The following is a 26,365-nucleotide window of genomic DNA, read 5'->3' on the forward strand; positions in this document are numbered from 1 at the left end:
GGGGACCAAAGGGCACTTGTCCTAGACTCCTAGCCCTGTGTCTCTAAACTAGAGTCAAGTCAGAGCTTAAGTCACTGATTAAGAAAGAAAAAAGGCTGAATGAAATAAGTAAGACAGAAAAAGACAATTATCACAGAATACTGCTTATATGTGAAATATAAAAAAAAAATGGTACAAATGAATTTATTTACAAAACAGAATCACGGATGTAGAAAACAAACTTGTGGTTACCAGGGGACAGGAAAGGGAGGGATAAACTGGGACGTTGGGACTGACATAAACAGGGCAGGTTTGGTTCCCCAAGAGGGTCTGGTCCAGTCCTCTCTCCTTGGCTTACAGATGGCTCTCCAAATTGCCTCTTTTTATAGGCGCACTAGTTATACTGAATTAAGGGCTCACTCTAATCTAGCATGACCTCATCTTAACTAATGATATCTGCAATGACCCTATTTACAAGTAAGGTTACGTTCTGAGGTACTGGGGGTAAGATGTCAACTTAAGCTTCTTTTTGGGGGGGAGGAGGGCACAATTCATCCCATAATAATATTGTAAGAATTTATGACTTAAAAGAGGTGATGCTGGGGGCTTCCCTGGAGGCTCAGTGGTAAAGAATCTGCTCAACAATGCAGGAGACTCAAGTTCGATCCCTGATCCAGGAAGATCCCACATGCCATGGAGCAACTCAGTCCACTGGCCACAACTACTGAGCCTGTGCTCTAGAGCCAGGGAACTGCAACTGTTGAGCCCATGTGCCGCAACTACTGAAGCTCAGTGCCCTCGAGCCTGTGGTCCACAAAGAAGAGGCCACTGCAATAAGCCTGTGCAATGCAATGAAGAGTAGACCCACTTGCTGCAACTAGAGGAACGTCTGTGCAGCAATGAAGACCCAGCACAGCCAAAAATAAATAAATTTTTTAAATTATTAAAAAAAAAGATGATGTTGGAGGAAAGGTCTTAAAGAATCTAACATTTTAGATTCTTTAAAAATAAATCTTGCTCTGTCAAAATGTCTTTTCCATGGTCTATGATTTCTACTAGTATTGCTATGAACATTTTCCAGTAATAATAGAAGCCTGGGATCTTTATTGTGATCACCGGGCTTGGTTCATAAACTGTTCCTGTCCATGCAATCAAAGGAAGCTAATACAATAAGTAGAGGTTTTCTTTAAAAAAAAAAGTTATCTCTGTATTTCAGAAGTTATTGGCAGTTCATCAGCTTTCAACTTTTTCATCTGCCTTACTTCTCATTGTACGTTGAAAGTGTTAGTTGCTCAGTCATGTCTGACTCTTTGCGACCCCATGGACTACAGCCGGCCGGGCTCCTCTGTCCACAGAATTCTCCAGGCAAGAATACTGGAGTGGGTTGCCATTCCTTTCTCCAGGAGATCCTGCCAACCCAGGGATCGAACCTAGGTCTCCTGTACTGCAAGCAGACGCTTTACCATCTGAGCGTGGGAAGCCCAGGGAAGCCCATTGTATGCTGGTGAAAATTAATTCTTCTCAACTACAAAAGCTTAACATATGGCATGTTAAAGACAAAGTTTTGAAGGCCAGAAACAAAATTTAAAACGGTTTTTAAAAAATACTGAATTTATCCCAGATGTACAAACTTAGATAATTATAAAATAGCCAACTGACACAGGTATCTAAATTTCAGTATCAGCATTTCTTAGATGCTTTACTTTTTTTTCCATTTATTTATTTATTTTTTACTTTACAATATTGTATTGGTTTTGCCATACATCAACATGAATCCGCCACGGGTGTACACGTGTTCCCCATCCTGAACCCCCCTCCCACCGCCCTCCCCATGCTTTACATTTTAACCTTAATATGACTGAGTGGTAAACTTGAAAAGTTCAAATTATAAAAGTTTATAATGCTTCTTAAATATCTATTAAGGCAGAATTTTAACTGAGAATAAAAAACCTTGTAATTACACTCTTAGATTGATTTATTAAGAACTGACTGAACATTAGCTAATCTGAAAACCACATATAATGTGTATTTTTTCATATCCAATGTAAACTTCTGGAAACAGCTTGAAGCTACACAGTATTTAATTTTACTATGATAAACAGCTTCAATTGTGCTAAGAAAAAAAAATACTAATATGCCTCATTATATTATTACTTTATGAAGGGCCCAATATTTAGGCTTCTAGCTACATGTATAGCACATTTTAATATTTTGTGTCATTAAATAATAATAAAGTCTCATTTTCAAAAAGAATTATTTAAAACTGAAGCCCAAGAAAGCCATGATTAAAAAACACACCTTTAACACAACAATCAAAAAACCAAACAACTGTGCTAAAAAATGGGAAAAGGATCAGAAATTTCTCCAAATTAAATATACAAATGGCTAAAGAAGCACATGCAAAGATGCTCGGCCTTGATGATCCCAAGGAAAATACAAATACAAACAAGAAAGAGATAACATCCAACATTTATTATGATTCTTACTATTAAGACAGCAGAAAATAACAGAGTTGGTGAGAATGTGGAGAAACTAGAACCCCTGTGCATCATTGGTGGAAATGTAAAATGGTACAGGCACCATTTATAGTACGGTTATTCCACAAAAACTTAAGAATTTAATTACATGCATATCTGCAGTTTCAGATCCATATAACTACAACAAAGCGAGTCAAAAAGACCTTTTGGTCACCTAGAACACAAGTCATATTTACACTATACCAGAGTCTAGAAGGACTTTGCCAGTGGCTCAGTAGTAAAGTTTCTGCCTGCAAGGCAGGAGATGCAGGTTGGATACCTGAGTAGGCAAGATCCCTTGTGGAAGGAAATGGCAAGCCACTCCAGTATTCTTGCCAGAAAAACCCATGGACAGAGGAGCCTACCAGGCTACAGTTCAGAGAGTCCCATAAGAGTCAGACACAACTTAGCAACTAAAACAATAAAAGTCACAAATAGTCAATTAAGTGTGCAATAGCATTAGGTCTAAAAAACCATGTATATATCTTAATTAAAAGATCATTTGCTGCTAAAACATGCCAACTCTCATCTGACCCTTTACCCAGTTGTAGTAGTAACTTCAAAGATCACTGTAACATAATAATGAAAAAGTTTGAAATATTTGGAAAATTACCAGAATATGACACAAAATGAGCAAATGTTGGAAAAATGGTGCTGGCAGACTCACCTGATGAAGGGTTGTTGCAAACCTTCAATTTGTAAAAAAACAAAAAACAAAACGCTGTGTCTGTGAAGTGCAATAAAGCAAGGTATGTCTGTACTATATAATCTAGTAATTCCACTTCTAGGTCACACACCCAAAAGAACTGAAATCGAGGTCTGAAAATAGACATTTGTACACCCATGTTCACAGCAGTATTATTCACAACAGCCAAAGGAGGGAAACAACCCAAATGCCCATCAAGAGATGAACAAGTAAACAAAATGTGGTATATAGAGAAAACATATTATTGTTTAGCCGTAAAAAAGCAAATTCTGACACATGCTAAAATAGGACAAACCTTGAGGACCTTATGCTAAGTGAAATAAGCCAGTCACAAAGAGAAAAATACTGAGATACCTGCTGCTGCTGAATCGCTTCAGTCGTGTCTGACTCTGTGTGACCCTATAGATGGCAGCCCACCAGGCTCCCCCGTCTCTGGGATTCTCCAGGCAAAAACACTGGAGTGGGTTGCCATTTCCTTCTCCAATGCATGAAAGTGAAAAGTGAAAGTGAAGTCGCTCAGTCATGTCCGACTCTTTGCAACCCCATGGACTGAAGCCTACCAGGCTCCTCCATCCACGGGATTTTCCAGGCAAGAGTACTGGAGTGGGTTGCCATTTCCTTCTCCAGTGCATGAAAGTAAAAAGTGAAAGGGAAGTCACTCAGTCGTGTCCTACTCTTCGCAACCCCATGGACTGAAGCCTACCAGGTTCCTACGCCCAAGGGGTTTTCCAGGCAAGAGTACTGGAGTGGGGTGCCATTGCTTTCTCCGATGAGATACCTAGCATAATCAAATTCATAGAGACAAAACAGAATGCTTATTGCCAAAATCTGGGGAAGAAGGGAATGAAGAGTATTTAATTATACAGCTTTGGTTCTGCCAGAGTTCTGGACACTGGTTTCACAATGTGAACATACTTAACATCACTGAACTGTACACAAAAGTGGTTAAGATGGTAAATTTTGTGTTATGTGTTTTTTTTACTACAATAAAAACCACTTTTCACCCACCAACAGGATCAAGCTGGTTTTTGCCCTAAATTTAGGACTGAACACACAAACTCATAAAAGTAAACAGCACTTTAAACTATACATTAGTATCAGATTTCAAGAGGAATGTATTGGTATATAAATGGAGTAGAAATATATGTAAACTTCACACCCATATATAGCTCATACAAATGAAATAAGGAATTACTGGATTTAAACTTGTTGAGAGGTTGGGATTAATAAATCAGATACAAGAATCCTTACCACAGACAGCTTCAGCCTCTTTTCCTGCCACCACATACCTGACGGCCTGAGAGAGGTTAACATACTCCTTTCTGAAATCTTCCCAAATGGGAAGAAAGAAAAGGTATAATTTGAATGACTCTCCCTCTTCTTATCTCCTTGAGGGAAAGCAATCTTCTCCCTTTCCACTTAAAATTTCTCTAATGCTAGAAATATAAAGAAAAATGCACAAATGACAAGGATAAGAATAATGGAAGGGGCAGGAACTGGGATCACAAGCACAGGTCAGTAAGTTTTAGGGCAAGTAAGAATTCTTAGTCACTATTGTGTCCCCTAGAAATCCTATCACAGTCCCTGGTATACAGTTAGGGATCAACACATTCTAAAGAGAAATGGACTAGGTTTGAACAAAAGGGAGGGACATTCCTTCACTTGAGACTGGTAGAAGACAAAAAGAGTGAGTACTCGGAGAGGTTTTTAAATTACCCATGGATAAATCAGTGACCCTCCAACTGTTATAAATAGCCTCAATATCTTCACAAAGATAGGAGAAAAAGTCATTTATGAAAATAAGGGCAGGAGATAGCAAGGGGCTTAAAGAGAAAGGAGAAAAGCCAATTGTAAATTCAAGTCTAGACATACAAAAGACAGTTATACAAGGATTACAATCACCAAGTCAAAACAGGAATTGATTAAAAAGATTTTAAAAGGTTTTTAAGGTTTTAAAAAACTTTTAAGTTTTTAAAAAGGTTAAACATGCTTAGTTCTACATCTTCTTTTAACCACCCCCACATATCAGAAAAAGCATAAAAATGAGACCATGTGGGTGATCTAGAAACTAAGGTCAGGACACTGGCCTCTGTGAAGTAAGACAGCGTGATGCATTTACTGTGAAACAAAATGGGTGAGAAGATGGCAGGCTCTGTGAAAAAGTTCTTCCGTGAGGTAATTTAATAAGGCTTGATAAAACAAGAGCATACTACAAAACATTTTTGGGGGGGTTAATATTCTTTATCCTTAGGTCTTCCCTAAGGAATCCACCTGCAATGCAAGAGACCTGGGTTCAATTCCTGGGTCCAGAAGATCCCCTGGAGAAGGAAATGGCAACCCCCTCCAGTATTCTTGCCTGGAAAATTCCACGGACACAGGAGCCTGATGGGCTCCGAAACAGCTTAGCGACTAAACCAACATTCTTTATCCATAGAAATTACACTACCAGTTCCTTCTACGGTAGAATTCAAAACAGGAAAATGTTAATTAGCATAGCTTTGAAAACCAATTCTCTTAACTAGAAACACAAGTTCTAGTTAAACACAAGTTCTAGTAGAAACACAAGTTCCTTAAATAGTTCTTAAGACATGCCTCCGCCTACAGGAAAAATATGAGAGAGTATCAAGAAGGATGAGGACAGTTCAGTGCTAACGATCAAATCAGCTGATGCCAGTGCTGAGACTGGGATTTGGTATTCACTGGGACGCAGACATCAGGATTGAGTCATCAGTTCATTTCATAAAGTTATCTCTCAGCTATCAGACTGTCATCACTTCTCATCTGAGACATAAAGGAAAGAAATTTTATTCAAGTCAAAGTTTTGATAGAATTTTAACTTGAAGTGGAATACATCTGAATTTTTTGAAAAGAAAGTTTATTTTTCTAAATCTTTCTCTAAATAACTTTTCTTGCACTGTAAGTATAATTATCTCAAATCAATTTAAGATACCTAATTATATTTAAATCTATTGATACAAACATTTATAAAGTTCAACTGCATACAAGGTATTATAATCAAGCTGATAAAGGTAATTTTAAACTGAGGCAGTGTCTATGACCGGGTGTAGGGGGACAGCAGGTGGTAGAGGAGGTGAGGGTTGAGTATGTGGTGAATTACACATAGTACCAAGTACAAGCAATAACTGATACGAAAATAACACCCCCCCACATATATATACATATATATACAGTGCATGGGAGAACAATGGGAGAGTACCCTGCTGGGGTGTTTTTGTTTTTTTAAACAAACTTATCAAGTGGATTTGTAATGATTTATTACATTGAAAAAAAGTATATTATTAGATTTTCATACCATCTCTTAGAGTTATGAATTTGGCTTGAACTGTTTATGTGTATTTCTCCGTATTTTAAGCACAGTATTTTCATTTGTATATCTGAATTAAGAAAGCAAACAATGAGATGAAAATAGGAAAGTACTCTTCTCATTTTACCCTCACTCTACATTTATAATCTCTAAATCTCAAAATCTTTGACATTCCCCCTCCTGCAAAAAGGGGGGTGGGGTGGGGGAGATATTCTTAAGCTGAAAGTGAAAGTTGCTCAGTCGTGTCTGACTCTTTGTAACCCTAAGGACTATACAGTCCATGGAATTCTCCTGGCCAGAATACTGGAGTGGGTAGCCTTTCCGTTCTCCAAGGGATCTTCCCAAACCAGGGATTGAACCCAGGTCTCCCGCGTTGCAGGAGGATTCTTTACCAGCAGAGCCACCAGAGAAGCCCAAGAATACTGGAATGGGTAGCCTATCCCTTCTACAGCGGATGTTTGGAATCAAACCGGGGTCTCCTGCATTGCAGATGGATTCTTTACCTGCTGAGCTACCAAGGAAGCCCATTCTTAAGGTGAATGTGCTTTAATTTGAGTCAAATGTGTTAACTCTCACCTTGAAGACAAATACTATACAGTTAACAAAAAATATTTATCTTAAAACCCAGAGGGCCATCTCTGTCACCTGTTATGTAGATATCTTAGAAGTGCCTAACTTACAAACAACCTTATGTGCAAATATTATCAAATTCTACTGACACGCAAATAAATAAACGAACAGTATCACATTCTATCTTCCCTCTAACATGGCCTCAAAGTCTGAAAGTACTTCTGCCTCCCTCTATCCCCATTAATTCTTGCTGTTAGTTCTCAGGTACGAAGAACAACTTCATGAATTCTCTTACTCTCACCTAACTATTGACTATGCCAAAGCCTTTGACTGTGTTGATCACAATAAACTGTGGAAAATTCTGAAAGACATGGAAATACCAGATCACCAGACCTGTCTCTTGAGAAACCTGTATGCAGGTCAGAAAGCAATAGTTAGAACTGGACATGGAACAACAGACTGGTTCCAAATAGGAAAAGGACTACGTCAAGGATGTATATTGTCACCCTGATTATTTAACTTATATGCAGAGTACATTATAAGAAACGCTGGGCTGGAAGAAGCACAGGCTGGAATTAAGATTGCCGGGAGAAATATCAACAACCTCAGATAGGCAGATGACACCACCCTTATGGCAGAAAGTGAAGAAGAACTAAAGAGCCTCTTGATGAAAGTGAAAGAGGAGAGTGAAAAAGTTGGCTTTTAAAGCTCAACATTCAGAAAACTAAGATCATGGCATCCAGTCCCATCACTTCATGGCAAATAGATGGGGAAACAGTGCAAAGAGTGGCAGACTTTATTTTTGGGGGCTCCAAAATCACTGCAGATAGTTGACTGCAGCCATGAAATTAAAAGACGCTTACTCCTTGGAAGGAAAGTTATGACAAACCTAGACAGCATATTAAAAAGCAGACATTACTTAGTCAACAAAGGTCTGTCTAGTCAAGGCTATGGTTTTTCCAGTAGTCATGTATGGATGTGAGAATTGGACTATAAAGAAAGCTGAGTGCAGAAGAATTGATGCTTTTGAACTGTGGTATTGGAGAAGACTCTTGAGAGTCCCTTGGACTGCAAGGAGATCCAACCAGTCCATTCCAAAGGAGAACAGTCCTGGGTGTTCGTTGGAAGGACTGATGTTGAAGCTGAAACTCCGATACTTTGGCCACCTGATGCGAAGAGCTGGCTCATTTGAAAAGACCCTGATGCTGGGAAAGATTGAGGGCAGGAGAAGAAGGGGACGACAGAGGATGAGATGGTTGGATGGCATCACCAACTCAATGGACATGGGTTTGGATGGACTCTGGGAGTTGGTGAAGGACAGGGAGGCCTGGCGTGCTGTGGTTCACGGGGTTGCAAAGAGTTGGACAGAAGTGAGCAACTGAACTGAACTGAACTCAAAGGAAAATACTATTGAGAAGCTGAGCCTTGCTCATTGCCTCTTGCTGGAGCTCAGTCCTGAGATCATCCTATTTCCAGTAAATTATTTCACTTTACTTACTGTCCTATACTCTCTTGCCCCTACAAGACAGTCCAATGTGTATGTTAATACTCCTACCCTATCACCACTTTAAATAGATGGGTGGTAGTAGGCTATGAGATTAGATTATTTTTCTTGAATTTTAACTTGGGACTCACTATCTCACTAAAATAAAGATAACGGGCTAGGGGTCATACAGCAACACAAGCATTGTGCTAGAATAATACATTACAACTGTGCTTGACCTTGAAATTGCTAAAAACATACTTCTAGGCCCCCTTTATGGAGATTCTAACTTAGTAGACAGCAAGTGTATATTTGGGCTTCCCTGGAGGCTCAGACAGTAAAGAATATGCCTGCAATGCAGGAGACCCAGGTTCGATCCTTGGGTCAGAAGATCCTCTGGAGTAGGGAATGGCTACCCACTCCGAAACACTCTAAGGTAACTGTCAGTAGGTTGGCCATATGATTTATTGTCCAAGACAGGGCATACTTCAGAGTGAAAGATGGCACTTTTACAATTAAGTCAGACAACAGGCATAAACTGGGACTGTCCCAGGCAAACTGGTAACTACCTATTTATCAGTTAAGTTTGGAAAACACTCAAGAATCAGTATCATTTCAATCCTCCAATGTCTTAGAGCTAAGCCTTTAATGTGTTTGTACACATACTGGTATTTCATATGGAATATGTAACCTAAGTACTCATCAACAGTAGAGCACTTAAGAGCTACACAAACATTTAGATATCAAAGTTTACATAAAATTAAAGCACATAAAAAGCACATGAGAAAATTCTCAACACCTTTAATCCTTAGAGAAATGCAGATCTAAAACACAATGAAAAATCTACTTCACATCTACTAGGATGGCTATGATCAAAAAGACAGACAATAGTAAGAACTGGTGAGCATGTGGAAAAGATAGAAATCCTTTTATATTGCTGCTGGGAATGCAAAATGCTACAGCTACTTTGGAAAACGGTTGATCAGTTCCTCAAATGGTTTAAGAATTACTATCTGACCCAGCAATTCCACTGGTGGGCACACACCCAAGGGAAATGAAAACATATGTCTACACAAACACTTGGACAAGAATGTTTATAGCAGTGAAATTAAAAGACGCTTACTCCTTTGGAAGGAAAATTATGACCAACCTAGATAGCATATTCAAAAGCAGAGACATTACTTTGCCAACAAAGGTTCGTCTAGTCAAGGCTATGGTTTTTCCTGTGGTCATGTATGGATGTGAGAATTGGACTGTGAAGCAGGCTGAGCGCCGAAGAATTGATGCTTTTGAACTGTAGTGTTGGAGAAGACTCTTGAGAGTCCCTTGGACTGCAAGGAGATCCAACCAGTCCATTCTGAAGGAGATCAGCCCTGGGATTTCTTTGGAAGGAATGATGCTAAAGCTGAAACTCCAGTACTTTGGCCACCTGATTCGAAGAGTTGACTCGTTGGAAAAGACTCTGATGCTGGGAGGGATTGGGGGCAAGAGGAGAAGGGGACAACAGAGGATGAGATGGCTGGATGGCATCACTGACTGGATGGACATGAGTCTGAGTGAACTCCGGGAGTTGGTGATGGACAGGGAGGCCTGGCGTGCTGTGATTCATGGGGTCACAAAGAGTCGGACACGACTGAGCGACTGATCTGATCTGATTTATAATTGCCCAGAAGTAGAAACAACTCAAATGGCCCTTAACTGATGAACTGATTTAAAAAAATGTGGTATTACTCATATTGTGGCATATTATTCAGCCACAAAAAGGAACAAAATACTGATTCTTACTTACTACCACATGGATGGACCTTAAAAACTTTATGCTTAAGTGAAAGACAGTCACAAAAAATGACATACTGTATGATTTCATGTATATGAAATTTCCAGAAGAGGCAAATCTATAGAGACGGAAAATAGATTAATGGTTGTCTGGGGCTAGGAGAATGATTGCTAATGGATATGGGGTTTCTTTATGAAGTGATGATAATGTTCTAAAACTAGATTATGGTGATAGTTGCATAACTTTTTGAACTCAGTGAACTGTAAATTTTAAGTCAGTGGATTTTATGGTTTGTGAACTGTATTTCAATAAAGTTACTTTAAAATATCAGTATAAAAAAGTCAACATTGGCCAATAAATTTCAATGTGATTTATATGCCAGGTTTTATATTAACTCTTTAAAGAGCCCACACCACATTTTCAAATCTTTTTGTATAAATGTTTTTTTTTTTTTTTGTATAAATTTGTTAACACTGCTTCATCAAAAGCATCTGACTGACCTGAATTCAAAGTCTGGCTCATGAAAGCCAAGTCAAACTCATTACCTTTAGTATCATAATACACCTGTAGAGCCACATTCTGATGTTCCTCAAGCTTCAATTTCTGCAAACGCCGTTCATATCAATTCTTACCTACTCCTCCTATCATGGTGATGATTTGTAAATATTGCTAACCTAGATTAGTGGAAAATTCACGCAAATGACTGATGTCTGGCTACTGTCAGAACAAATTTGCTGTGATCCTAAATATGACAAATCTTAACACTTCACTTCAATATGACATATACTGAATTTCCTCCAGTTTGGCTAAATTTTAGTTCAGAAAGACTATTTCAGGTATAAACAAAAACAACCTAGATAACAAAGAAAATTACTCATGGAATGAATACCAAGCAATGTTAACAACAAAGTAGCTATGAAAATATTCTACTTCACAAAACTTACTTTATTTAACAAATACATCCTGGTTTACAAAATAAGTAGGACATTACTTAACTATGACTCACTGACTTTGTCTACTGTGTGAAGAATGAAAATTTGGCGTTAGAACAAGTTATCAAGTTAAAAAGAGATGCAGGTACACTTTCATATTTATTATAGGGTCTATTTCCTTACCATTAAATCTCATTTAACGCTGAAAGGAAAAACTCTTGCAGGGTAGAAACAAAAAAAACCCTCTTTACTAAATAAAATTATTTTTGTTATTACATGGACAACTTATGCTAACATTTCAATTTATAATTAGCACACTCTGAGTAGCTCAGGGTCACTTACAATATAAAACAATAATTACAATATAATACAGTAACTTTGCATTCTATACTACCAATCAGGTACGATGGTAGGCTAGAGACTTTAGGCATGTAAGGGCTAGACAGCTTTACTTCCTGAGGAATCTTTCTTGAGAAAACACTTCAGGCTACTGTCTAGTAAAATGAGTGTGAAAATCAAGAAAGGAAGGACCTAAAGGATCCAGTAAACACTTGATTCAAGCTAGGAAGGCAGTGAAGGCAAGTCCCAGGCTGAGAGCACGAAACAGAATTCAAGAAAGAATCTGAGAGGCCTCCATGAAACAGACGCTGAATAACACTGAAGATATATTGATGGTACATTATTATTTGTTCATCAGAAAAAAATGAAAATTAGAAACCCCAGGAAAACTGGAAAAATATTTTCAAGTGCTAGTTATAATACCAGCATTTGAGTCAAGACAGAAGGTCTTCTAAGTATGTAAGTAAGTAGTTTTAAGCAACTGGCAATTCTAGGAGTAACATAAAGTCTAGAACAACAAAGTATGGAGTTTGATAGCAATAATTCTGACAAGCTAGCTAGCTATCTATTTTGAAATCTTCCCCAATAAATGCCCTTATACTATTCTGGGGCTAAAAAATAGGCACATTAATTGACCTATTAATTCCTTTATACTTGATACAGTATAAAGCTGAACTTGCAGTAGAGTCCTGGCTGGGCCATGTTAATTTTGGGTAAATAATTTTGTATGTCTGAAATATAGGATGCCAGGTGAAAAGCTGTAAGAGAAATGAGGGCAGGACAAAAATGCATGTATTCCAATTTTACAATAGGATATGTAAAAGCAATTCAATTAATGGTTATCTGACCACCAACTTTCACTTGGTTCTCTATTTTGCATTTAGAAGGTGTCAATCTCACATAATCCTTGGAAAAGACCACCAGACACCACTGTTCCTACTTTATCATAGTTCCAGTAACCCTATCTCTCTTTAACCTGTCCAAAGACTAGGGGAAAGAAGAGAAGGACAAGTAGGATAAGGAGAAAAAGGAATGGAAGCAGCAGCCATTTACAATATGGAAATTTTGATTCAGGTGGATTCCTGATAAATCATGAGCTTTTCAAAGATATGTCTTTAAGGACAAAAGCAATTCAATTATAGCCCTTTCTGTGATCTTAGTTTAATAAGAACATCAATTATCCCTTACTAGCATTTCTGTAAGCTTAATGACAAATGCCACATACACCAAAACAAACAAAAAAAAATGACATGAGCAAAGATAAATAGGTCCTTTCTAAAATTATCAGTATTAGATGCAAGTAAAGTAGATATAGGACCTCCCTGGTGGCTCAGACAGTAAAGTGTCTGCCTACAATGCAGGATTTACGTCAATCCTCTTAAACTCGCTTGTTTTATCATTGGGTTTTACAACTGAAAAGTTGTGCTTTCAGAAAAACCACGAAATAATTTTCACATGTAAAATAGAGCTTGAATATTATGCTTAAAAACCACTTTACGCTTTTATAACTTGAATTAAATTTCAAAATTAGCATTCACTAACAAGAAAATTAACACTCATAAAAAGCATGGCGGTCAAAAAAAAAAAAGAGTAACTGAACACTGAACTCTAGTTACCCATATGCATGCCCAAGCGTTCAGGACTGAAGTATACCGATCCTTGCAATGTATTTTGAAATGCATCAAAAAATAAGACAGATTGATACAGGATAAAGTTAAAGGAACGAAATGTTAATAACTGTAGTTATTAAGTGAGTCATCCATCAAATTTTTGTATGCTTAGAAAATTTCATCAGTATAGAAGACACTAGTGATATGTCTAAGTACAAGACAGAAACGACTTTGAACTTCTCATTCTATACTGCCAATCAGGTATGATGGCAGGATAGAGACTTCAGCCATATAAGGGCCAGACAGCTTTACTTTCTAAGCAATCTTTCTTGAGAAAACACTTCAGGCTACTGTCTAGTAAAATGAGTGTGAAAATCAAGAGAGAGGAAGGATTTACAGGATCCAGCAAACAGTTGATTCAAGCTAAGAAGGCAGTGAAGGCAAGTCCTAGGCTGAGAGCAGGACACAGAATGCAAGACAAAATCTGAGAGAGGCCTCCATGAAACAGACATTGAATAACACTGAGGATAAACTGATGGTACAGTATTATTTGTTCATCAGAAAAAAAGGAAAATTAGAAACCTCAGGAAAACTGGAAAAAATATTTTTAAGGAAATCTATGCTTTTAATGTGTAACAAAACAAACTTGCATGATACTGACAAATTGATGGAAGTTTAAAAAAAAATCTATTTGACTTTTGATGCTTATAACATTCTACTTGTGGAAACAGTGGCTGACTTTAGTTTTTTGGGCTCCAAAAATCACTGCAGATGGTGACTGCAGCCATGAAATTAAAAGACGCTTACTCCTTGGAAGGAAAGTTATGACCAACCTAGATAGCATATTCAAAAGCAGAGATGTTACTTTGCCAAAAAAGGTCCGTCTAGTCAAGGCTGTGGTTTTTCCAGTGGTCATGTATGGATGTGAGAGTTGGACTATAAAGAAAGCTGAGTGCAGAAGAATTGATGCTTTTGAACTGCGGTGTTGGAGAAGACTCTGGAGTCCCTTGGACTGCAAGGAGATCCAACCAATCCATCCTAAAGGAGATCAGTCCTGGGTGTTCATTGGAAGGACCGATGTTGAAGCTGAAACTCCAATACTTTGGCCACCTGATGCAAAAAGCTAACTCATTTGAAAAAACCCTGATGCTGGGAAAGATTGAAGGCAGGAGGACAAGGGGACGACAGAGGATAAGATGGTTGGATGGCATCACCGACTCAATGGACATGAGTTTGGGTAAACTCCGGGAGTTGGTAATGGACAGGGAGGCCTGGCGTGCTGCAGTTCATGGGGTCGCAAAGAGTCGGACATGACTGAGCGACTGAAATGAAGTGTCTTCAAGGGACTCATCAATTCTGATAACAGTAGACAAAGGCATGATAATCAATTATAGATCCACTTTACTGTTTGATTTTTTTGTGTTTACATTGTTTTGATTCTTTTAAAGTTTAACTAGTTTACAATCTGTTGAGTGTACTGAATAGACATGAAATGTTTTTGATTTGAACAGATGTTGGCAATATTACCTGTGTAAAAACATTTAGAAGTGAGCATCATTTTTCTCAAATCGACTTGACTGTTACCAGAATGTTCTAAAAATAGATGTAAAAACTGTCTCTAAGACTTTCATTTCCTGTGATCATACCACCTTGAATAAAACAAAACCTAACATCATAAAGACACCATCATGGTCTAGGTGCCTGGTTCTCTGACAAGATCTAATGAGCTCTGAGGACTAGCTGGAGCTCCTCCGCCAGTAACAACAAGGACTATAACCCAGCAAGTCTAAGGATGGTGCTAAACAGCCAGGGGGAATACAAAGGAGCCAAGTACGTACTCAGGACATCTGTAGGATTAGTCCTCCACCATTTCTCTCATTTTAGACAACACGGCCAAACAAGAGGGTCTTATGCCTGAGCAAATAAGTCTCTCATCCCTGCCAACATTTTTACTCTCTGAGGATGTGGGGGATGGAGAGAGGCGACTGGTGTCATTGACACTGAGACACCTTTATGGTAACTTTTCGATTGTGTTTGGGACCAGTTGGATCTTCTCTCCTCTGACTATGCCTTCCTTCCCTACACCACCCCCTATACACATACACTATATGTAGAAGAGACAAGTCCCTTGAGAATGCACTCCTGTCATTAGAATAGTTCCAGAAAAGGCTAAATCACTATCGGCTTGATTTCCCTCTCATGTACGTTCCCCACAAAAGCCTGCTCAAAAAGGCATGAGTCGGCTATCTCCTCAATTCTAATATCCTTTGAAAGAAGAAAGTAAGGAAAAGCAGCTAACTATGAAAAGCTATTTAGGTAACTGGACCAGTCCTTGAGAACTACTAAGGTTGGACCAGATGACTTCTCAACATCCCAAGAGAACAATTTATCTTGTGAAGCTTCCCAGGTGGCTCAGTGGTAAAGAACCTGCTGGCCAAACAGGAGCCATGGGTTCAATCTCTGGGTTGGAAAAATCTCCTGGAGGTGGAAATGGCAACCCGCTCCAGTATTCTTGCCTGGAAAATTCCATGGACAGAAGAGCCTGGTAGGCTACAGTCCATAGGGTCTCAAAAGAGTTGGCCACAACGTAGCAACTGAGCGGCTCAAACAGTATGTAAATGTAGGTAATTCTAAGAAAAACTACCAGATCTCTTGTTTTAGCACCGAAAAGACAAGAAACCTTTAACAAGTACAGATTAAAGACTTGGGTTTAGGCTTTAAAAATTCACTGGAAAAGACTCTGATGCTGGGAGGGATTGGGGGCAAGAGGAGAAGGGGACGACAGAGGATGAGATGGCTGGATGGCATCACTGACTCAATGGATGTAAGTCTCAGTGAACTCTGGGAGCTGGTGATGGACAGGGAGGCCTGGCGTGCTGCGATTCATGGGGTCGCAAAGAGTTGGACATGACTGAGCGACTGATCTGATCTGATCTGATCTGACAGAGGAAATGATTCACTTAGCTAATAAATATGCGTAGATGACAGCCCCAGAGCCACACTTCAAAGTGTTCCAATGTTCTTGCTCCTTTAAATCCTGAATTTGAGAGAACACCGCTGAACTTCAGTAAACAAGTGCAATTTCCATCTCCACCCAAGTATGCCCCCATGCCATGGCCCTTGTACTTTCTGTTCCTCCTACTTAGAATGTTCTTCCCTCACATTATCAGTTATGTCAAGAGGCCTTCTGACCACCATATCCAAATTGGACCCCACACCTCATTCTGTTTTTCAACCTGCTTTGTTGAAAAAAAAAAAAAAACAAAACTGCAGCAATGTCGATTGGATATTTGGTTCAGTATTTATACAATCACTGAGGATTTGAAATCACTTATATTTTAACCTAATTAATTTTTACTGGGAAAATACACACTAAAGAACCATTCTCTAAGGCAGAATTTTTGCAATTTCCTTCTGTCTTCCAAAAGTTAATAGCAGGATTGGAGTAAGGTAACAAACTGCCTTAAAGGAGACATCAGTTTACCCCGATTTCTGAATAATTTCTTTACTTTTGTTGGCCCTTTCTCATCCTTACTTGTTTGCCATTGTAATTTGTAGTTAAGTAGAAAATTATATGAACAAAGTTCAGCTTTTAAAATAAATACTACTATTACAATGAACCAAATTTACATGAAAGTTACCATGCTATGGTATGTACACTTTCAGTGGGAAAAAAAATTAGCAAATCCTATAGAATGTGCGTGTATGAGTGTGCTCAGTCATTCAGTCATGTTCGACTCTTTGCAACCCTATGGACTATAACCCTCCAGGCTCCTCTGTCTGTGGAATTTTTCAGGCAAGAATACTGCAGCGCGTTGCCATTTCCTACTCCAGGGGTTCTTCCCCACCCAGTGTTTCCTGCGTATCCTGCACTGACAGGCGGATTATTTACCAGAGCCACCTGGGAAAAGAAAGAAAAAGAAAGTGAAGTTGCTCAGTTGTGTCCAACTCTTTGCGACCCCCTGGACTGTAGCCTACCAGGCTCCTCCGTCCATGGGATTCTCCAGGCAAGAATACTGGAGTGGGTTGCCATTTCCTTCTCCAGGGGATCTTCCTGACCCAGGGATGGAACCCAGGTCTCCTGCATTGCAGGCAGACGCTTTACCCTCTGAGCCACCAGGGAAGCCAATCCTATATAACAGAGGTTGACAAATATAAATGAAAAAAGACAAGCCTCAAGCCTTTGGTGGTTTTTATACACCCAAAAGTTAGGCTTCCCTGGTGGCTCAGATGGTAAAGAATCCTCCTGTAATGTGGGAGACATGGGTTCGATCCCTGGGTTGGGAAGATCCCCTGGGGGAGGGCATGGCAACACACTCCAGAATTTTTGCCTGGAGAATCCCCATGGACAGAGGAGATTGGTGAGCTGCAGTCCATGGAGTTGCAGAGCAACTAACACATACACAAATTTACAGGCATGATCATGTTTCCTCCTTATAAAAACCCTCATTTAAAAGGTGAAGGGGAAAAAAAAAAGGTGAAGGAAGACTGAGAGGCTAAGTAACTTGCTCAAAAACCACATGAGCTGTTAAGTGGCAGACTGGTGATTTTCAACCAAGTTTCTGAGTCTCCAAAGATACTTCTTTCCACTGGACAAGCTATTCTTAAAGTGTGGTCCAATGACCACTGCAGATCAAGATGCTTTCAAAGCGTTCCATGAGATCCTTCCCCTTTCCTCTACATATCTGTATGAGGCCATGTCTTATACTTCTATCAAAATCACATATAATGTCAGAGTGAATGGAAAAATAGATACGAGAATAGATATTTTCTTATAAGCCATACGTTATGGAGTTTTGCAAAAAAGTAGAACAATGCCTTTCTTCTCATTTTTATTTTGCAAATATATTTTTAACAAAATACATTACAGCTGTCTCTCAATATCCATGGGGTATTTGTTCCAGAGTCACCCTCTGGTTCCCAAATCCACAAATGCTCAAGTCCTTCATATATAATGGCACAGTATTTGCATATAACCTTTGCACATCCTTCCCTAAACTTGAAATCATCTCTAGATTACTTACAATACCTAATGCAAAGCAAATACTATGTAAACCATCATAAATATAATATAAATGCTATATAGTCATCCAAACATGACAAACTATTTCATTTTTGGAACTTTCTGGATTTTTTTTTAAGCACTAGTTTTCAATCCACTGCCGGCTGACCTATGTATGCAGACCAGCAGATATGGAGGTTCAACTGTATTTATATTACAAGCAATAAACTTATTATCCTTTTAAAATGAATCACTAAATATTAAAGAAATCCTCTCAATATTGTTAACATGACAATACTCCCCAAATTGACCTATTTGATACAATCTTATCAAAATCAAGCTGGTTTCTTCAAAGAAAGTGGTCAGCATTCAGAATAGCCAAAGCAATCCTGGAAAAGAATAACAGAGTTAGAGGACTCACATGTTCTAATTTCGAAACTTTTTCCAAAGCTACAGTGTGGGACTACTAGAATAATGACAGACAAATAAATCAATGGAATAGAAATGAGAACAAGTCTCCTACATTTATGGTCAACAAATGTGTTAAGACAATTCAATGGGGAAAGAACAACAAATAATGCTGAGACAAAAAAAAAAAGGATATCCACATGTAGAAGAATGCATTTGGATCTCTTCCTCACACCATACACAACAATTAACTCAAAATGGATCAAGATCATGCATATCACACAAAGTGTATCCTCTCCAAGTTGGTGACCTATGACTTTTATTTTTGACCTCCTCACATTCCTCCTGCATTGCTTTAAAACATTTAATACTTTTGTACTAAAAGGTTCATGGTCACACAATAAACACAGTGTAACTAAATATAACTTTCTTCCCTCAAATTATATCTCATTTGTTGTCTTTACAAGGAACAAAATCTCTTGTTTTACAGATTTCAACAACTTAAAATGCAACTATCTAGAAGGCAATGGCACCCCACTCCAGTACTCTTGCCTGGAAAATCCCATGGACAGAGGAGCCTGGTGGGCTGCAGTCCATGGGGCCGCTAAGAGTCGGACACGACTGAGCGACTTCACTTTCATGCATTGGAGAAGGAAATGGCAACCCACTCCAGTGTTCTTGCCTGGAGAATCCCAGGGACGGGGCAGCCTGGTGGGCTGCCGTCTATGGGGTCACACAGAGTCGGACACGACTGAGGTGACTTAGCAGTTGAATAATGAATGTACAGCCTCTCTTGACAAAACCAAAATTCTTTTATAGCAACTGGAAAATGAACAAAATAATATAGATGACCAATATCAGATTCCTTCCAGTTTATATGAAGCAAGGTTGGAAAGAAAAAGTGCAGCAAGCCTGAAAAAAAGAAGAATGGGGACGTCCCTGGTGGTCTAGTGGTTAAGAACATGCCTACCAATACAGGCAACATGGGTTTGATCCCTGTTCCAGAAACATCTCACATGCAGTGGAGCAACTAAGTCTTTGCGCCACAACTACTGAACCCACGCGCCTAGAGCCTGTGCTCCACAACAAGAGAAGCCCCAGCACTGAGAAGCCTGTGCACTGCAACAAACAGCAGCCCCTGCTCACTGCAACTAGAGAAAGCCAGCGCACAGCAAGACCCAGCACAGCCATAAAGAAAGAAAGAAAAGTTTAAAAGACTCCATGCTCCCAATGCAGGAGGCAAGGGTCAATCCCTTAGTCAATCCCACTCATCTTACTGTGAGTGCTAAGATCCTTCATGCCACAAAGCACAGCCTAAAAAATAAAAAATTTAAAAAGAAGAATGAACTGGCATTTACAGAAAACAAAGCATATAAAATGAAAACAGAAACTACATGTTGGATACGTCTAATGTAGAAGTATTTCTACTGCGTGCAGATGCATGTGAACAAGAAAGTATAAATAAATGAATAATAAGAAATATATGAATTGATATTCTGCAGAGAATAACTTTTAAAAAACAGATGCTTCTGCCTCCCAATACTATACAGGGACACATATATAAGTACTGGATATTTTTTGTAATTGACTTAATAATTTTAAAATGATGATAACTTCAGTCGTAAAAAAATAGTACAGCAACCAGCCATGTACTCTTCTTCATCCAGTTTTTCCCAATGATAACATTATACAATTGGCCCTCCTTATCCACATGTTTCATATCTCTGGATCCAACCAACCTCAGACAGAAAACATTTAGGAAAAAAATTTCAGAAAGTTCCAAAGGTAAAACTTGAACTTGCCATGCACTGGCAACTATTTATATAGTATTTGTATTGTATTTACAACAACTTACAAAGTATTTGATATTATAAGTAATTTAGAGGTAGATTAAAGTATATGGGAGTATATATGTAGGTTTATATGCAAATACTATTCCATTTAATACAAGGGACTTGAGCATCTGTGAATTTCGGTATTCAAGGGCAGTCCTAGAACCAATCCCCAGTGGATACCAAGGAATGACTGTGTAAGTGTAGTTCAATATCAAAACCAGGTAATGACACTGATATAATCCACAATTTGATTCAGATTTTAATGATTTTACACACACTGTGTGTTTTTATGTAATTTTATCATATGTATATAGATTTACATAACCGCCACCACAATCAAGGTACAGAGCTGTTCAATTACCACAAAGATCTCTCATGTTAACCCTTTACAATCACAATCACCCTGCTCCTCCCACCCAGCAATGCTTGGCAATTGCCAACCCATCCACCTTTCGTCACTTTGAAAATGCTATATATACATTAAAAAAAAAAAATATATATATATATATATATATATATATCGGAGAAGGCAATGGCACCCCACTCCAGTATTTTTGCCTGGAGAATCCCATGGATGGAGGAGCCTGGTGGGCTGCAGTCCATGGGGTTGCTAAGAGTCGGACATGACTAAGCGACTTCACTTTCACTTTTCACTTTCATGCATTGGAGAAGGAAATGGCAACCCTCTCCAATGTTCTTGCCTGGAGAATCCCAGGGACAGGGGAGCCTAGTGGGCTGCCATCTACGGGGTCGCCCAGAGTCAGACACGACTGAAGTGACTTAGCAGCAGCATATATATATATATATATGTATATATATACATATATATATATATGTATATATATACATATATATATATATATAAAAATATGGAACCACATGGTAGTTCCATTTCAAGATTGGTTTTTCATTTGGCATAATTCCTTTAAGATATATCCAAGTTGCTGTGTACAACAGTTTGTTCCTTTTTATTGCTGCATAGCATTCCATGGTATAGAGACAGCACTGGTTGTTTAACCGTTCACTCACTTAAGGGTGTCTGGGTTGTTTCCAGTGAAAAAGATACTTATTTTTACCCAAGAGGATTTTTAACATGAAGGCCTTATGGTTACTTAAACTGCTTCTTTGCATATATATACATACACACACACATACACACAGATTTCCCCCCCAACATTAAACCTTAAAAAAAAAAATTAAATCCCACAGCCTCCCTCTTCAGTGAGGGCCAAGACAACAAAGTAAATCTGCAGATAGTTAGACCTCTAACTCAGACTATAACGTGTTATTTTATACTAGCATGGAACTTCTTTCATGTAGAAGGCAGGTTAGTGACATTAACTGCACATCTAGTCCACAAAAGTAATTTATATCTGTCACTGATTAAGCTAAAGTTGGCAGAAGTCAAATTATAGTCTTTAAACTCTTAAGACAATATCAAATAATATCAAATTATTGACTTTTAAGAAAAAAATGTCAAGAATTAAAAACAAATGGAGTTTATGCTCCACATTTAATTTCTTTTGGAGAGAAAGTAGTTTTAGGGAATTGTGGATGAAAACGTTAGTCAAGCAGGCTTACAAGAACAATCATTTAAACGTGTTATGTGAGCTAGCATTTATGAAAAGAGGAGGAACAAAAACCTCACAATTTGCTTGGAGAAAGGAGCTTACAGGTAGAAACTAAGAAAAAAGTCACTAATCTACAATTCAGAGGGCAAAGAGAGAATAACAAAGATTATCAAGTGTAGGCTTGCAAAACTCATACAAAAAAATTTTAACTTAATAAGTATGTGTTAACTATGGAAGAAAGAAGAGGCAATAAAGAATAAAATCTGGGAACAAAAAAACAAATTTTTGGAAAATAAGGTAGAGAACTAGTCTTGAGCCAGGATTAAATAACTCATCTCTTAGTTCAACCATCAGTCAATAACTAATTGAAATAAATCCTGAAAAAAATACACATGCTTACCAGGTATAAGCAAATCTGTTTAATTATATAACATATACTTATTTGGAAAGCAAAGTTAACTTAATAAAACTGTTTGATTTTATTATTTCTTTGCCCATGTCTGTAATATTAGTACACATTATCAGAATTCACATGGATCAAGTGGAAGATTTTACTTTTTTAGAAAAAGACTATTATTCTGAGAAGAATGGACACACTCCCTTCTCTTTATGATAACCATCTTAGTTTATTTATCTTAAGTGATAAGCAGTAAGGTATCATCATTGTATGTGGATATGACTAAACAGTGTACTGATTCTGTGGTTTGGAGCAGCAAGTGCTATCTGAAAAGTTCGCTACCATTTGTAACCACACCTCTTTTGACGTACGGACTACTGAACATATTTATAATAGACCATGAAAGTGGTAATTGTGAGATTTTCTAATCCAAGCAGCAACAATATAATATAAACCCATCAGTCTTAAAGTGTTTATTACTGTAACATTTTCAAGAATGGAAAAACACCCACAAAACCTGCTATCAACTCTTAGTACTTCTTTCTTTATTTTTGAGGAATTAGAACTTAACATTAACTGAAATAGGTATAATTAGGTATTCTAAAGTGCTAGTACTAGAGAATCTTTCGTTACTCAACAATTCTTGTCTTATGCATAGTATTTTTAAAAGCTTATTTCAATTTTACAATATTTTCTACTGCTACCGCCATGTAAGGTCCCTCAAAGGAGCACCCAGCAATATGGGTTCAATAACCTGGCAGGCGTGTCACACTATATACTTCAGCTCGTATTCAGCATCAGGTAGAGCTGCCCTGAACCCTGGCCAGACACTACTGTCAGAAGACTCCATAAAAAATCTGTTTTCAAGCTAACCTTAAATTTGTCTCACTGTACACACTCCAAGGACACCATTATGTGTGAAGACCCAGTACATTTTCAAAAGTTCCTGGGAGGAGAAAGGAACAGTGTGTCTGGAATGTTGTTACACAGAAAAGAAACACTTAAGAACTGATAAATAATGAGAATTCAAAGCAGCAACAAAACAGTAGTCAATCTATGGCCATAACAAATTCAAATAACTCACTTAATCTTACTAACACTATAAAAAGTTCAATAGCTGCCTGCCCCGGGTGAATATGGATAGCGAGTACATAAACTTGATCTTGAAAACATAACAGCTCAATAACACTTTAGAGGTATTATAATTATTTATCACTTAAATAACCTGACACATACTTTTACTCCAGATAATCCATTTGAAACTCAACACTTACACTTTAATGCAAAATCAAAAAATCATCTATAAAATAATAACTCTTCTGTGCCTGATAACCAATTTCTCACATCTTCCACTTTGAAAATGGCTAATTAAAAATTGTACTTTAAGTTACAATATAAATGAAAACCTCCACAGAACTCCTCACTAATAGAACATGTCCTGAGGCTCCAACAACACCCATAGGCATTTAAGAAACCAACTCATTCTTTCAATATGCCTGTCGGTAACAATAGTTAATGTTTAACATACATACTAAGTGTTAGGTGACTAGGGGTTTTAAATACTTCATCTCTAAAATCTTCACAACTCTTTGAGCTGAGCATAACTATTCCCATTTTATAGATGAGGAAACTATGAGGGTCATAGAGGGGTCCTGTAGCTAGTAAGAGAATACAGAAGAAGCTGCCTATATTTTCATCGGCCCTTTCTGTACATAAGGCACATGAGATCTGAAAGCATTATATATTTATCAATTAACCAACAAGTTTTAGAAAATGCTGGGCTGAGTAATGTATGCTCTGGGTACTTTTTGTGGGGAGCTGAGCGAACTTACCTTTCAGGGTTACATGGTTCATTTCTTAATTCTAACACACAACCAAATTTCTTTCAGATACTGAATCTATGAATACAAGTCAATTCTATACCTAGGTATATTAGTTATGGATTATGGAAGATCACTAAGCCAGTATAGTCTTCTCAGATCCTGAAGAAAATGGTCCAACACAGTCAAAACTCAAGTATTTCTTCAGAACCCTAGTTTATGCTGGTTCCAAGTAAGCCTCAGAAGTGGGCCTACGGTTTCACCTGTGATTACAAACATGTCCACAAAAAACTACAGAATCCAGTATTTAAGGACATATTCACCCAGACAAAAAAGCAAGGACTGAAAAGATGAGCACTCAATCAACATGTGAGGAAAAAGAAATCCCTCTCAAGTACGGCCAAAGGTACCAAATTTTGTCAAGTCGTGTGTCCAATTAACCTAGTCATACTGGTATCCTACTAAAATATGGCACAGGGTTTACTGTTTCAAATATTAACAAGTAGGTGGGCTGCAGAGTTCGACTTGAACCATCTTTTTGTTATTCAAAAGTTCTTGTAATCAATGACATTTAGGCTAAAAGCAGTTTCTTCAGATTACAGTTATGCAAACCATAATCTCGAGAGATATATATACTTACATATACATGCATATATATTCATATACATATAACCACATATACACACACACACACTTTTTTTTTCTACTCTGGAAAATCATATTATAAAAACCATCTGCTACTTACTAAGCCTTCCTATTTGAGCAAACACCTCTTCGCCTTTTACTTAGTTGACCTGCTATCCCAATTATACACGGGACCTTGAGAGCCTCAACAGTTTGTTTCTGCATAAAAGCAAGCTCAAAGAACAGAGGCACTCTCCTCTGCACCTAGCAACAAAAAAAAGAGAACGACAAAAAACTTCAAACACACAGGGACCTGGGGGGCAGAGCCGAAGGCTCAACCCTGATGGGTGTAAATCTGATCCCCGAGGTCTGTGGCATTGACAGTCATTCAACTTTCTTTCCAATATTCCCACTGTGCTTTTTCTGTTACCACACGCAAAATGTACCACTAACATTTCATCAACCAGTCGGAATGTCTTATTTCCTTTCTAAAAATTTTCAGGGTGCAAGGCCAGGGGGCAGCGGCCGCGGGGTGGGCCGAGGATCCTGGAGCACGGGCGCCAGCCACCCAGGAGAGCAGAGCCCCGCACGGCACCCGCTCCGGGCAGGCCTGCTGTGGCTGGTTCCCCAGTCCCTGGGGGTGCAAGAACAGCAGCAGCAGCCATAGCAGGGACTCGGGAACCTTTCCCCCGTCTCCTCCGCTAGGCCTCGAGGGGTTTGCTTTTCACATGGCCCCCGGGTGGCGGCGGTGGGCGCAAGGTACTAGATGCAGCTGCAGGCGCAGCGGCGGGCCAGACGAGCCGGGGCTCCCTCAGAACCCGACCTCCCAGCGGGGCTGGCAGCAGCAGCACCTCGGCGGGGCCCTGGCTGGAGCGTCCACCGCTCGGCGGGGAAGGCCACCTCCTCACACACCACATCTCTCCCCTGACTGCCTCCTTCTCCGTTAGCGCTACCGGCTGGCGGGCGGGGGAGGGGAGGGAGGCGCGTTATTCCCGGGGAGCTGAAGGGGGGGAGGGGAGGGCATCTCTTACCCGCGTTACTGAGGAGGAGGAGGAGGCGGCGGTTGGAGCGCGGCGCGGCGGGGCGACGGCGGGGCTGGGTGGGTGCAAGTAGGAGTCTTACGAAAGGGAATTAACCCCATCACCAGCCCGGACACCGGCTCCAGCGGCAGCCGCGGCTGGCAGAATCCCGCCCCTTCCCACCACGCACTAGCCCCGCCTCCTCGTTCTCTTTGAGAGCAGTCGACAAATCATAGGATGTACATCCTTGGAGTGGCAGGAGGAGTATCCAATCACACCTCAACAAACGGCCTTCTCTCCACCCCTTCATCTCCTCCCGGGCCGCGGGAGAGCCGTGCCAAATCTTTCTCCACCCTCAAGGGAAAAAGAGCCAATCGGCTATAAGTATCCGCCCTTGAAGGACGCAAAGGACAACCAATAATAAACCTAGGAGGACAGCCATTTTGCCCACT

The 26,365-nt window shown here is 39.2% G+C and overlaps 1 protein-coding gene across 14 annotated transcripts in view; it reads right to left on the reverse strand.

Moving 5' to 3' along the window:
• R3HDM1 (R3H domain containing 1) overlaps positions 1-26,090 on the reverse strand; it is a 163,256-nt gene extending 137,166 nt beyond the window's left edge. For 13 of the 14 annotated variants that reach the window (XM_024980908.2, XM_024980906.2, XM_010802110.4 and 10 more), the window contains exon 1: positions 25,926-26,090. The gene's annotated coding sequence lies outside the window, so the exon portion shown is untranslated. Of the gene's footprint in view, positions 1-25,015; positions 25,159-25,925 lie in introns of all 14 variants that reach the window. The other variant, XM_059878531.1, reaches the window with a different exon arrangement.
• Positions 26,091-26,365: the final 275 nt, after the last annotated feature.

Source organism: Bos taurus, chromosome 2 (assembly GCF_002263795.3).
Source record: "Bos taurus isolate L1 Dominette 01449 registration number 42190680 breed Hereford chromosome 2, ARS-UCD2.0, whole genome shotgun sequence".
Lineage (NCBI taxonomy): Eukaryota > Metazoa > Chordata > Mammalia > Artiodactyla > Bovidae > Bos > Bos taurus.